We start from the raw sequence: 12,113 nt of genomic DNA, 5'->3' as shown, positions 1-12,113 counted from the left end.
CTTCTAAACATGAAAGGAATTAAAAAAAAATTAAGTGAAAGAGGTGAAATTTATCTAACGGTGTCGTTTGAATTTGTCATTCCTCTGCTGTGGAAAAAGATAAAACGAATGGTTTATGTGAAGAAAAAAATGATTGTGGTGATTTTTTTAATGAAATAGCTTTCCAAATCACTGATTAAGTGATTATACAAATTAGGGGTGGTTTGATAGGATCTGATTTATGTGCAAAAAAGAGAACTAGAGTCTAAAAAAAATTCAAATGTGTACTAAAGAAAAAAAATGATATAACATATATATTTTTTATTTAAGCTGGGGTGGATATTAGATTTAATTTTTCGTTAGTCGCATATAGGAGAGTCTCATATATCATACAAGTAATTATTTATCACTGTCTTCGAGCTTGAACCTGTGTACCTATATAAATATTTAGATTTATAAAACGGACTACATAATAAACATAAAAAAAAAAAAAAAAAAAAAAGAAGTGAAAGTATGAATACCATTATTCAATTAATACAATCCTCATAACATTTTTCGTAGCAAAAATAATAATTCTCGAGGTTTGTGACTGATTCTAGTGACTTAAAACATGATGGTATATATTTGTGATATTTCAATGGATTCAAACACCTAGCACGACACGTAATATGCGGAAAAAAAAAACCATTTGGCTCAATTACTTGTGATTGAAGTAAATCACGAGCATGAGTTACGACTAGCATAATCATTAACATCATCACAACGCATTGTTTTACTTGACTAACTACCATAACTCTTCTAGCTATTTATCTTTTCTGAATCTGGACTAAAATTCTCCAGTTTGTGATGTTTTAGATTTTGCAGATGACTCACCCAAAAAGATATTTGCATTAGACCTTTATTTTTTTATAGCAAACGATTCTATAAAATAATTTATAATTTATTAGTAATAAATGAAAATATTGATATGGGTAGCCACTACTGCATTTGTGACTTTTAGTAACACTCACTCACTCACCTTGTAACATTTGTTAAATTGTTACTGATATGGTGATTTTGTAACATTTCCAAAATGTGTTTCATACTTTGTACGTTGTAACAATCTTTTTGTTATTAGTGCTTTATAATTTTCCTTTTAAATTACATTTCAATTTTCTAACTCTTTAAATTTCTCTCACTTCCACCTTCTTCTTCTCACTCGATTGTGATCGAACCCCAGAAGCAAAAATGGAGTGCTATTAATTTTGAGCTCGATTGTTATAATTTTTTTAAAAAGAAATTTTTTATAGTGTGTCATCTTTTTGCTATAATTTGTTTATCAAAGAAATTTTAAAAAAACTTAAATGAAAAATTGGTTTAAATAGTTTATTTTAAAATGTCATTGTAAGTGTGGTATTCTCATCTTGAATGTATCAATATCATTAAACAAAACTTGGAATGAGGTTTACACTAGGTGCCCCATGTTTGTGCTTAGTCAAAACATCAAATCCTTGAAAGTCAAACATAAGGATTGGAATAAGAATGTGTTCGGGGACATTAACATCAATTTCCAAGTAACTGAATACAACCTTCATCAAATTCAGAGTCAAACTAATGATAGTGTCTACAACAATAATCTTCTTGTTGAAGAGAAAGTTGTGGATAGAATCAAATCCAAATTGACAACTTTGAAGGCATCTTTAATTTCTATAGTGGGAAGGGTTCAAGTTATTAGATTTTAATTCATAGTATGAGTATCTATAGCTTTGTCATTTATTCATTGCGTGATCTGATGGCATTGAACTGGAAGGAGGAACAAATGATTTCCAAACATTCTTAGCCCTAGGCTGCTTATACAATGGAGGATTTTGAAACATGTAAGCATCCTTATAAAACATCTCACCATTGGTTGATTTGTTCCATGCGTACATTTTACAAAATAGAAAAGAAAAAGAGATGAGGATAAACCATTTCTGATTATTAATCAAATCTTGGCCTATATTCTATACTCTCTTTTATTCTTGACCTATATTCTCTATGCTCTTTTTTTCTCAGAAGGTTTTATTCCTCTAGATTTTTCTGACTAGGTTTTTAAAGAGACAGATGTTGAGCTCCCTTGGCTTCTTTGGCTTGGGTTTTGGTCTAGTTTCCCTAAGTACTTTTGTATGTTTCATTCTATTTTAATAATATTTTAAGGGTAACGGAAATGATAGATGATTAAGAGGTGGCAACATAATTGGAATGTCTTGGTTTATTATGTACTGTCTTTGCACTCATTTTTGTTTTAAAAAATAAAAAGAAAAATTATATATCCCACGTCACCGGATTGGGTCAACGTGGTCACAAGTGCAAAAACCTAAATCCAAAGATGGAACCGATCTCCTATGGTTTTATCGAGTTGGGCTGAATTGTACCCATAAGTGAACGGGTTAGGGTAACAGATTGAGTCACTTTAGGTCGTCAGGTTCCTGGGTTGACCCATACATGTGAACACGTCAACTTGCTTATCTAATTTGGGGTAATATCGGAGAGAGTGAAATGGAATCTTATGTTAATTTATAAGTTTTCACTAATAAAAATTATATCTTCATAACCTATTTTTTCATAAACTACATCGACAAGCTTATAAATAATACAAAAAAAAATCATTTATTTGCTTAAACTATTTTATATAAACTTAAAATAAGTCTTATCCAAATAGACCTTGTCAACTGAAACAGCCCAGCCACTTAAAAACTATAGTTCAACACTAATAAATGTGGTTATCTCGCCAAACAATTCATTCAAAGGGTACCAATGTGTCAAGATGTCTTTCTGTGGTTGTGTATGTTTTAGGTGTTGACTTTTTAAGGTTTGGCCATCGCGGTGTTTAACGCTTTGGTAGTAATTTTGCGCAAATGATTCTTTTAGTTTTTTTTGTTACAAAGCTAACGAGAAACAAAGAACAAAAACAAACTGAAAAAGAAAAAGGTTTTAAGAAGCTAACTACTCTAAAAGGTAAAAGCTAACCTCGATTGGGTGCACAAATGATTCTTTTAGTTTAGTTTAACCATAATAATTATCTTTTAAATAAAAAAGTTAATTATATTAATTTATTTTATTAACTAGTAGTTCATTTGGTTAGCATTGGTATAGACTGCAACCATATTCACAAATCACTCGCAACAGAAAAGCAAGAAAGTCACAAACAATATACTATGGAGAGAAATGGAGAATAAAAAAAAATAGCAAATGGACATTTTAAATTAAAATTAATTTATTTAATTGCATTTAATTTCTTATACGAAGTTTCACATAACATAAAAATTAATTATTTAATATTGTTGCAAGTCGTCAACATGAATCAAGCAATCAATGTCAGCATATGCATTCCGCGAGCACCTATAAAAAAAAATACACAAGTAAATATCTATACATAAAATTAACTTGAGTCATTCTTGAACTAAAATATAAGAAAATTGAACCAAATAGACATAGTACAGTTTTTGTTTATAATTAATTAAGTTAGGAAAATAAAAAATGAAGAAAGAGTAAAAGTATGAATACCTTGTTAAATCATTACATCAAACAATGCTCAAAACAACCTTCCAAGCAATTATCAAAACCAGCACATGTTATAAGACACTCTGCACGACAAGCAAAACGCTCTATAGCACAACTTTCATCAACTATTTTTGATTGAGTAGTGTCACATAGTTGAACTACAACTAGCATAATAATAATCATGAACATGATCACAAGAACTTTCTTCAGCTCAATCATTGCCATATTTCTTCAATCTATAGTAACTTAAGAAGATTTGTGATTTTTAGTACTTGATGAGAAAATGTTAAGCACATGATCTATATTTATAGCCAAAACTTTTAATAATACATTTATTGTTTAAAAGATTCTTTTTACACTCATTTAAAATGTTTGTCCTTTTGCATTTAATGTATCACAATTTCTTTTATTAAAAAGTTAAAACAATTAATAAATCCATTTTTTCAAAAAAAATTAATTGATTTTATAAGGAAAATGATATTCATTTTTGCGACATTTTTTTTATACAAGAGTGACTTATTTTGTGGTTCAATGAGTATAATTTAATATTATCAAAAAGATAACAACTAAAACATTGCATTATCTATTAATGATGAGATATATACACTTGAGCTACTAATTCAATGGTAAGAATTTGGCCTTGTGACCCTAATAATACACTAAGATCAAATTCATTCAGAGATGATTGTAAAATGATTAATAAACAAATTTATCCTTCTTTAATATTTATAATAAAAAAACTAGCGATGATAGATATGAAAAAAATATAGTATCAAAAGAAATGATAGTAAATGATAAATCACTTTACAAATATAAATGATGTAAATGCATATACACTAAATATAGTTTTAATTAGATGTCAAAACTAGGTCTAGAATGATGCAACTAAGCGTCTCTTAATAATCACATCTAAAATCAATAACTAATCCACTCTATCATGAATTGATTCAGTTTCTATCAATTGATTCACTCTTCTCTTTTTGTGAAAATGTGAACCGATTCACTTAGTCTTTAAGAAAAGAAACTATGTCTTTATGATAAATCTTTCAACAAAAAAAAAAATGTCTTTATGATAAAGAAACTCTATGTCTTTATGATTCAATCCACTCTATCATATATGAATCCATTCACTTCAACTCTTTGTTCGTATGAATCGATTCACTCCACTGAGTGCGAACCAATTCACTCTTTTTTCTTTTATAACAAATAATGTTTTTAAATTGAATGAATCGATTCACACTAGTTTGCTTTCGGTGAATATGAGTCATAGATATATAAGTCATAACTCCCTATTTTTCAAATTCACGTACATACAAAGTCTAACCGATTCATATGCTATTTTAATTAGATACATATTTGTTTATAATATATACCTTTTCTAGAAATAGTGAAAGTAAGAAAAATCATAAGAGATACACTTAAGTGTATCGTGCTTCATACTTGTTTACTACTCCTAGAACATTCTTTTTGTAAACAACTTCTTGTTGTAACTCACCAACAAAAAAAAACTTTTTGTTGTAAATCTTTGGATTGAGATTAAGAAGTCCTCTAGGTTGTAAATCTAGGACTATGTTGTCTTAGTGTTTTCGAAGTGCAAGGGAAGTGGACGTAATCCCAGATTATGAGGTGAATGAATCAGAATAAATACTTTGTATCAACTCTTATCTTTGTATTTTACGCTGCTATCCATTTTCCAGTATCATAAAAGGAGAATAAGAAAGAGACCAACACAATTCAAACCTTTATTTGTTGTGTTTTTCTCACCTTCACAAATTCGTTAGAGTTACTTAGATCAGGGAAAATTATTTGTACCTTAGAGTGCTATTTTCTAGGGTTTTTACAATTAGAGTAAACTGATATAACTATAAAAATAAGCACACTCAAGTAAATTTTCATTTGAATCCCTAAGAAAATTTTAAAATCAAATTTAGTCTCCGAGAAAAATAAAAGCATTGTTTAAGAGGAATAAAAGCATTCTTTTAAGTCATTGAAAAAAAACAAATCAGAATAAATTAGTTCGTACCTTTTTTACACATTATTTGTTTGATGAAGTATAGGTAAAAAAAAAAAGTAAATAAAAAGAAGAAATTATTAAGTAGTTTAGTATGAGAAAATTTTAGACAATCCGGATTAGTTCACTACCTATGAGTCTAAACATGTCAATATCATAGGCATATTGAAATGGACGAAAGAAATTATTTACGTACTCTCCAAATCTTCACGCATTCTCCAAAACTGGATCAAATGTATTAATAGGTGATGTGAAAGATATTACCAAAAAGAACATGATATTGCAATAACCAACCAATAGAATTTTGACTCTTAGCACTTCCATTGAGATAATGGTTTTGGTTGAGTTAATAAAAACTTGAGAATGAATTTTAATTTAAAAATCCTTAACAAATGTCATCTTCTTTTTGGAAATTTAATGGGTCAAATTGAAAATTTTAGAAAATTTGAGGACCAAAATGCAAAATTTGAAAAAATTATAATAATGAAGAATTTTGAAATTTTTAACTTTTAGGTGTCATTTGAAATTCTCTAAATTTAACTTGAACAAAATACTTCATAAATTTCCATCATTTTGAAAAAATTTCAAATTATTATCCAAACAATGAAATTCAACTCAAAATATTTGAATTCTCTCAAAATATTCCATATCCAAAGAGACTCTAAAGGATACATACATAACCATTAACCAACAATTATAACATTTGACTCTGTTTATATTGGTTATGCCATCACGTAATGTTGTGTTCAAATTTTTGTTTTTGCTTTGGTTCTGTAACTTTTGACTCTCTTTTGATTTCTTATTAGGTACGCCCTGTGTTTGATAAAGATTTACTTTCATTGGTATATTACATTTTGCTTCTTAATAAAAAAATTTAGAGACAACCAATCAATTTTTGCCTAAAAACTACAATTGTAAATGATTTTTTTCTTTAAATAGGTGAAATGACAAATAACCATTAAAACTCACACATAAGTGAATGGGTAGGAGTATGAATTACGATCACGACATCCAACCTAACTATTTAGATATTTTTGTCATTTGAGTTAAGATTTGTAGACAAAATAATTCTTTTATTTTAGTATAACGATTATTATTTTTTAATCCTAATGTAAATTAAGGGTTAATTAAGTAAATGATCCTTATAAATTTCAGAATTTTATTTTTAGTCCCTACAAAATAAAATCACACTTTTTAGTCCCTGTGATATTTTCCTTAAGCTTTTTAGGGACCAAAAATGTTGATAGAAATTTTTGAAAGGGACTAAAAATGCTGACGAAAATTTTTATAGGGACTAAAAAGTGTTATTTTATTTTGTAGGGATTAAAAACAAAATTCTAAATATTTATAGGGACCATTTACTTAATTAACCCTTAAATTAATTTATTTTATTGACTAATTGTTGTACCGGTTAACTTGGTCTCTATGGGTAGTGCAGCCATATTCATTCATGAATCGACCATATCGGAAAAAAAAAAAATAAGAAGTCAAAAACAAGAAGGAACAAAAATATAATATTAGGAGAATTGGATTATAGGATATAGCAATTCGACATTACAGTAAAATAAAGTTCATTTATTATATAGTCTGACATGATCCATCGTCAACTCTTTTGGGTTTATTTTTCTTGAGAAGAGTCTCAAATAACATACAAGTTAATTATTTATCATTGTTGCATGTCTAGAAGTTTTGCAACTCTTGAGTGTATGATGCACTCAAGAGCACCTGCAAAGAAAAAAAAACACAATATAAGACCATCTAGATTATGCTTCCAGCTAATATAGATGGTCTCATGCTGCTTATGCCTTCACGTCGAAAGAGTGTGACCATCTTGACTAATCTTTAGCCTTCCTAAGAGTCATCTAAGACAGATCATTAAGGTGTTGAAAGCCCTCTACAAATATAGATTAGTTGCTCTAGGTCCAAAGGTGCCAATACACCACCATGAAGATAGATTGTCAACTTTCCTACGATTAATAGAAGAAAAAGTTGTTACGACGAAAATCTTTTTGATAAATGTTTCAATGATAACAAAAATAAAGTCTAAGTTTCATTTGTACCAAAAAAAAATAATCTAAGTTTCATGATTAATGATCTACTGATGTTGCAATTCAATTTTTGTCTAAGAACTTAATCATAGATGTAGGCAAAAAAGAAGCCACCTAAAAGCACGGTTGTCAAACTCGTAAATAGACTCATAGATTAGTACGAGTCTAGAAGACAAAAACGAGTGGATTCGCATATATAATCATTTTTGTGATAGACTTAGTAGATTCGTGTAGATTCATACCGACCCACATAGACTTTGGATTTTTTGTAAGTCCATGAGTTCTTTTAGTTTTTTTTTTTGAAAAAAACTCAAAAAAGCTCAAATTAAACAAAATTTGAAAGGAAATAAAATCTAGAATCCTTTTTTCTTTTTCGATTTCACTCTCAATTTAGAAACAAAACTCTCACTCTCACTCAAGATAGAAGAATTCATCGACGACATTTTCTTCTTCCTTCATTGACGACATTCTCTTGCTGTGTATTGCAATATTGTAGAAACTGATTGCTAATAACAATGTGCAAAGTGGTGGTAGAGGCAATGGTGAACTAGGTGGAGGTTAACATAATCCAAGTTTTTTTTAAGAAGTTAAACTAACCCACCCAAAAGTGGCACCGAAGAGAATAGAACTCGAAACCTTGAGAAAAAGCACACTTCAAGATCCCAAACCAACATCATCAGACCAACTCAAGTGGGTTTAAAATAATCAAAGTTAGGTTACAGTTAAGGATGAATAAGGTGTTTTATTTGGTGTTGAGTTTGATGATGATGGTCAGGGTGCTGGTGAAGATGACGATAATGGTGATTTTGATGATGAACAAGATTTCACTGGAGTTTTGGATGTTTGAAGTCATCATCATGTTTTTTTTGGCTTAAATGTTCAATTGGTCCCTTAACTTGATTTCAAGTATCGGTTTGGTCACATAAGCAATAAAAGGTCCGTTTAGCTCCCTTAACTTTATTTAAAGTGTCGGCTTGGTCCTTTCTTTTAATTTAATTCAAAAAAACGTTAAATTTTGGTCCCTTAACTTATTTAATTAGTTTTAGTTTGGTCCCTTAACTTGTTTAATTAATATTAATTTTGCATAAATTCATACGAGTCTACATGTCGAGTTTACGAGTAGTGTCTACCGACCCTTTTCGAGTTTATGTAGACCCGCGAGTCTGACAACCTTGCTTACAAGTAAATGATATCTACTCAACAATGAAAGAGAATAAGGTCACAAGCTTAAAGAATACCGCAACGATAACATCACAAGCTTAAAGAAGATATTGAAATAAGGTTGTTTGAATTAAGAAAAGGTTAACTGTTCAAGCAAGAAGATCATATTCAAGAATCTTCAAGAGAGGTTTAATTGTTCAAGGAGATGAGATTCATCATCATATGGAGTATTTCTCATCGAAAGAAGATTCTCAACAAGGAAGAAGATCAGGTTGACTAAATGGTACTTCAGAGCAGTATTTCATAATAGTACATCATAATGGACTGCATAATGTAATTCAAAAGGTACTTTAGAATGGCACTTGTGAACAGTTTTTCAAAATGGTACTTGAGAATAGTACTTCCGAATGGTGCTTAAGAATAGTACTTCAGATGAAACTTGAGATTGAAGTTTAGCACATTTTTTGTTCAGCTAAACAAATTGATCATATAGAGTTGAACAAACTGAAGGAAGTTTGAGAGTCATTGATTCATTGCCTACAGATGAAAAGAATTCACCAAAGTACAAAGGTGCACATCGTTGTCCTTCGTCACGCTTCATCACTTCTGAAGTAACAGCCATGAACAGTTCTGAAGTCAAGCATCATGTCAATGATTTGTTTTCATTATTACAAGTTCATTTGGCCAGAAATTTTTCACCCTTATTCTGAAAACATTCAGCTGACATCTTAAGTTTCGACAAATAATAGCACTCTTCTAGGGAAACTGATTTAGAATACAAAGGAACGATAGCATGTGTGCTTGTAAGTTTTATCATCCCCAAAATCAATATTAGGAGTTGTAATTTCCTTCAATTTCATGCCATGATCCATTTTCCATTAAAATTTATAACTGCTAAGACGTTATTTTAAAACTTTCAAAAATCATACATTGTTGAGCATGAGACAAACATAAAATTCGATTTTTTTGGAAAGGACTCCTGACTATAGAGCAGATTAAACTCATGTTTACTTAAAATGTATGAAAACTTACTTAAGTATTAGAAAATGCATACTAAACAGCAAGAAAATACTTCAAATCTTAATATAGAAATTACATAAAAAAAACTAAACAGTCTTGGCTATAATTTGTTCCATCCTACTCTCAAGCCCCTTTAGATAATCCTCAAGAACCTCAGCTTCGAGCTGCTGGTTATTCTCACTAAGCAAATTTGTGGCCACTGCAATTGCAGATTCAATCTTCTCAATTTCTTCTGTGGAGAGCTTTACGTTAATATCCTCCTCATTCTTTAAAGCATTTCTCATTTTGTAAATGTAATCATCCAATGCATTCACTGCTTTAGATTTCTTTAGGAATTTCTTGTCGTAAATACAGTAATTCTCAGCTTCTTGTATTAATTTCTTAACTTGACAACCTTTCATGTGAAAGAGTTATTGTAATCTCATTTGATGTGCCAGAAATATTATTCTTAACAGAAACTGTCAAAATACCATTTTCATCAATAGAAAAACAAACTTCAGAAGCATGCGAGCCACGAGGAGCTGGAGGAATTCCAACAATTTCAAAAGAGCCAAGCAAATTGTTGTCACAGGCTCTTGTTCTCTCACCCTCGTAAACCTCAATTAAGTCCTCCGGTTAGTTATCTTCAGTTGTAATATATCTTTCTGTCTTCTTGACAGGAATGCAAGTGTTCCTAGGAATCACCACATCCATGATATCTCCTACTAAAGACCTACCAAGAGACAAAGGTGTAACATCCTGCAGCTCCAACTTTGGAACATTCTGGATATCTTCACTTAACAAAGCAGCCTGAATAGCCGCCCCAAAAGCTACAGCCTCATCAGGATTAATGCTCTTGCACAACTCTTTCCCCTTGAAAAAATCCTGTAATAGCTGCTGCACTTTGAGAATCCTAGAAGACCCACCTACAAGGACAACATCATCTACATTACTCTTGTCCGTGTTAGCATCCGTAAGACAACTCTCAACAGTCTTCATGCATTCATTGAAAAGTTCCAAATTTATTTCCTCAAACTTGGCACGATTGATTGATGCAGAAAAATCAATGCCATCACATAAAGAATCTATCTCAATAGTTGCAACAACAAGATAAGAAAGTGATCTTTTTGCACTCTCACAAGCTGTTTTCAATCTCCTCAAAGCTCTTGGATTTCCACTTATATCTACTTTGTTCTTTCTCTTGAACTCTTCTACAAAGTAACTCACCATTCTATTATCAAAGTCCTCTCCTCCAAGGTGCGTGTTTCCAGCTGTAGCCTTAACTTGAAAGACATTATCCTTAATGGTTAGTAGAGACACATCAAAAGTGCCACCACCAAGATCAAAGACAAAAATATTCCGTTTTTCGACACAATTAATTCTTTTGTCAAGGCCATATGCAAAAGCTGCAGCAGTAGGTTCATTTAATATCTTCATAACATTCAGGCCAACAATATTACCCACATCTATAGTGGCTTTCCTTTGTGAATCACTAAAATATGCAGGCACAGTAACAACTGCATTCTTAACGGGTGATTCTAAATATGCCTCAGCAATTTCTCGCATCTTTGTCAATACCACAGATGATACTTCCTCGGCACAAAGCTGCTTCTCTTGATTCTTGTACTTTACCGTAATCATGGGTTTGCCATTGACACCAGCAGTGACTTTAAATGGCCACAACATTATATCATCTTGAACTACTTGATCACTAAACTTCCTACCAATTAACCTCTTAGCATCTGGAAATTTAACATTTGTAATTCTCAATTAAATTATTCAGTACTTCAGCATTATTAATCATAGTAAAACAATTATAACAAGTATATAAAGGAAGTAAAAAGAATAGAAATACCAAAGACAGTGTGTTGAGGGTTGGCAGCAGCTTGATTCTTAGCAGCATCACCAATCAACCTTTGATCTTTAGTAAAAGCAACACAAGAAGGCGTTGTTCTGTTTCCTTGATCGTTGTGAATGATCTCAGCTCGACAATATTGTTCCTGCCAAACAGCAACGCATGAATACGTTGTGCCAAGGTCAATTCCTATCGCAAGTCCTTCGTATTTTCTTTTCATGTTCTTTCAAGCAAACAAAATTAGCTCAAAACAGAATTGGTGAGAAAGGAGAGCAAGTTGCAGATTTTATTCTTGTTTTCCACTCACTCAGAAGATTTATATTCAAAATGAAAACGGAAGACAGAGAGTTAGTACTAGCTATTTGAAAAGATATATATAATCATTGTTTGTTTGGAAAACTGAAGTGTCTCTTTGGTTGTTGTAGTTTTTCTGCTCTTGTTTCGAATTCCAATACTAAACATTTTTCCAAGGCATGGTAACTTCGTTTTGGAAAATTGTTGTTTTAGTTTAACATAAAAATAACTTTTTTTTTTGTTG

General features: G+C 30.8%; 1 long non-coding RNA gene and 1 pseudogene across 1 annotated transcript; both read right to left on the bottom strand.

The window, feature by feature from the left end:
• Positions 1-3,203: 3,203 nt before the first annotated feature.
• Positions 3,204-3,762, bottom strand: LOC120578152 (uncharacterized). Its single transcript, XR_005644085.1, has 2 exons — positions 3,505-3,762; positions 3,204-3,339 (listed from the first exon to the last, which is right to left on the bottom strand). It is a non-coding gene; the product is annotated as an uncharacterized lncRNA (long non-coding RNA).
• A 6,065-nt stretch (positions 3,763-9,827) lies between these two features.
• Positions 9,828-11,795, bottom strand: LOC11417076 (heat shock cognate 70 kDa protein-like; annotated as a pseudogene).
• Positions 11,796-12,113: the final 318 nt, after the last annotated feature.

The sequence above is a fragment of the Medicago truncatula genome, chromosome 2 (genome assembly GCF_003473485.1).
Source record: "Medicago truncatula cultivar Jemalong A17 chromosome 2, MtrunA17r5.0-ANR, whole genome shotgun sequence".
Classification (NCBI taxonomy): domain Eukaryota; kingdom Viridiplantae; phylum Streptophyta; class Magnoliopsida; order Fabales; family Fabaceae; genus Medicago; species Medicago truncatula.
This window is presented reverse-complemented; position numbering and strand designations above follow the sequence as displayed.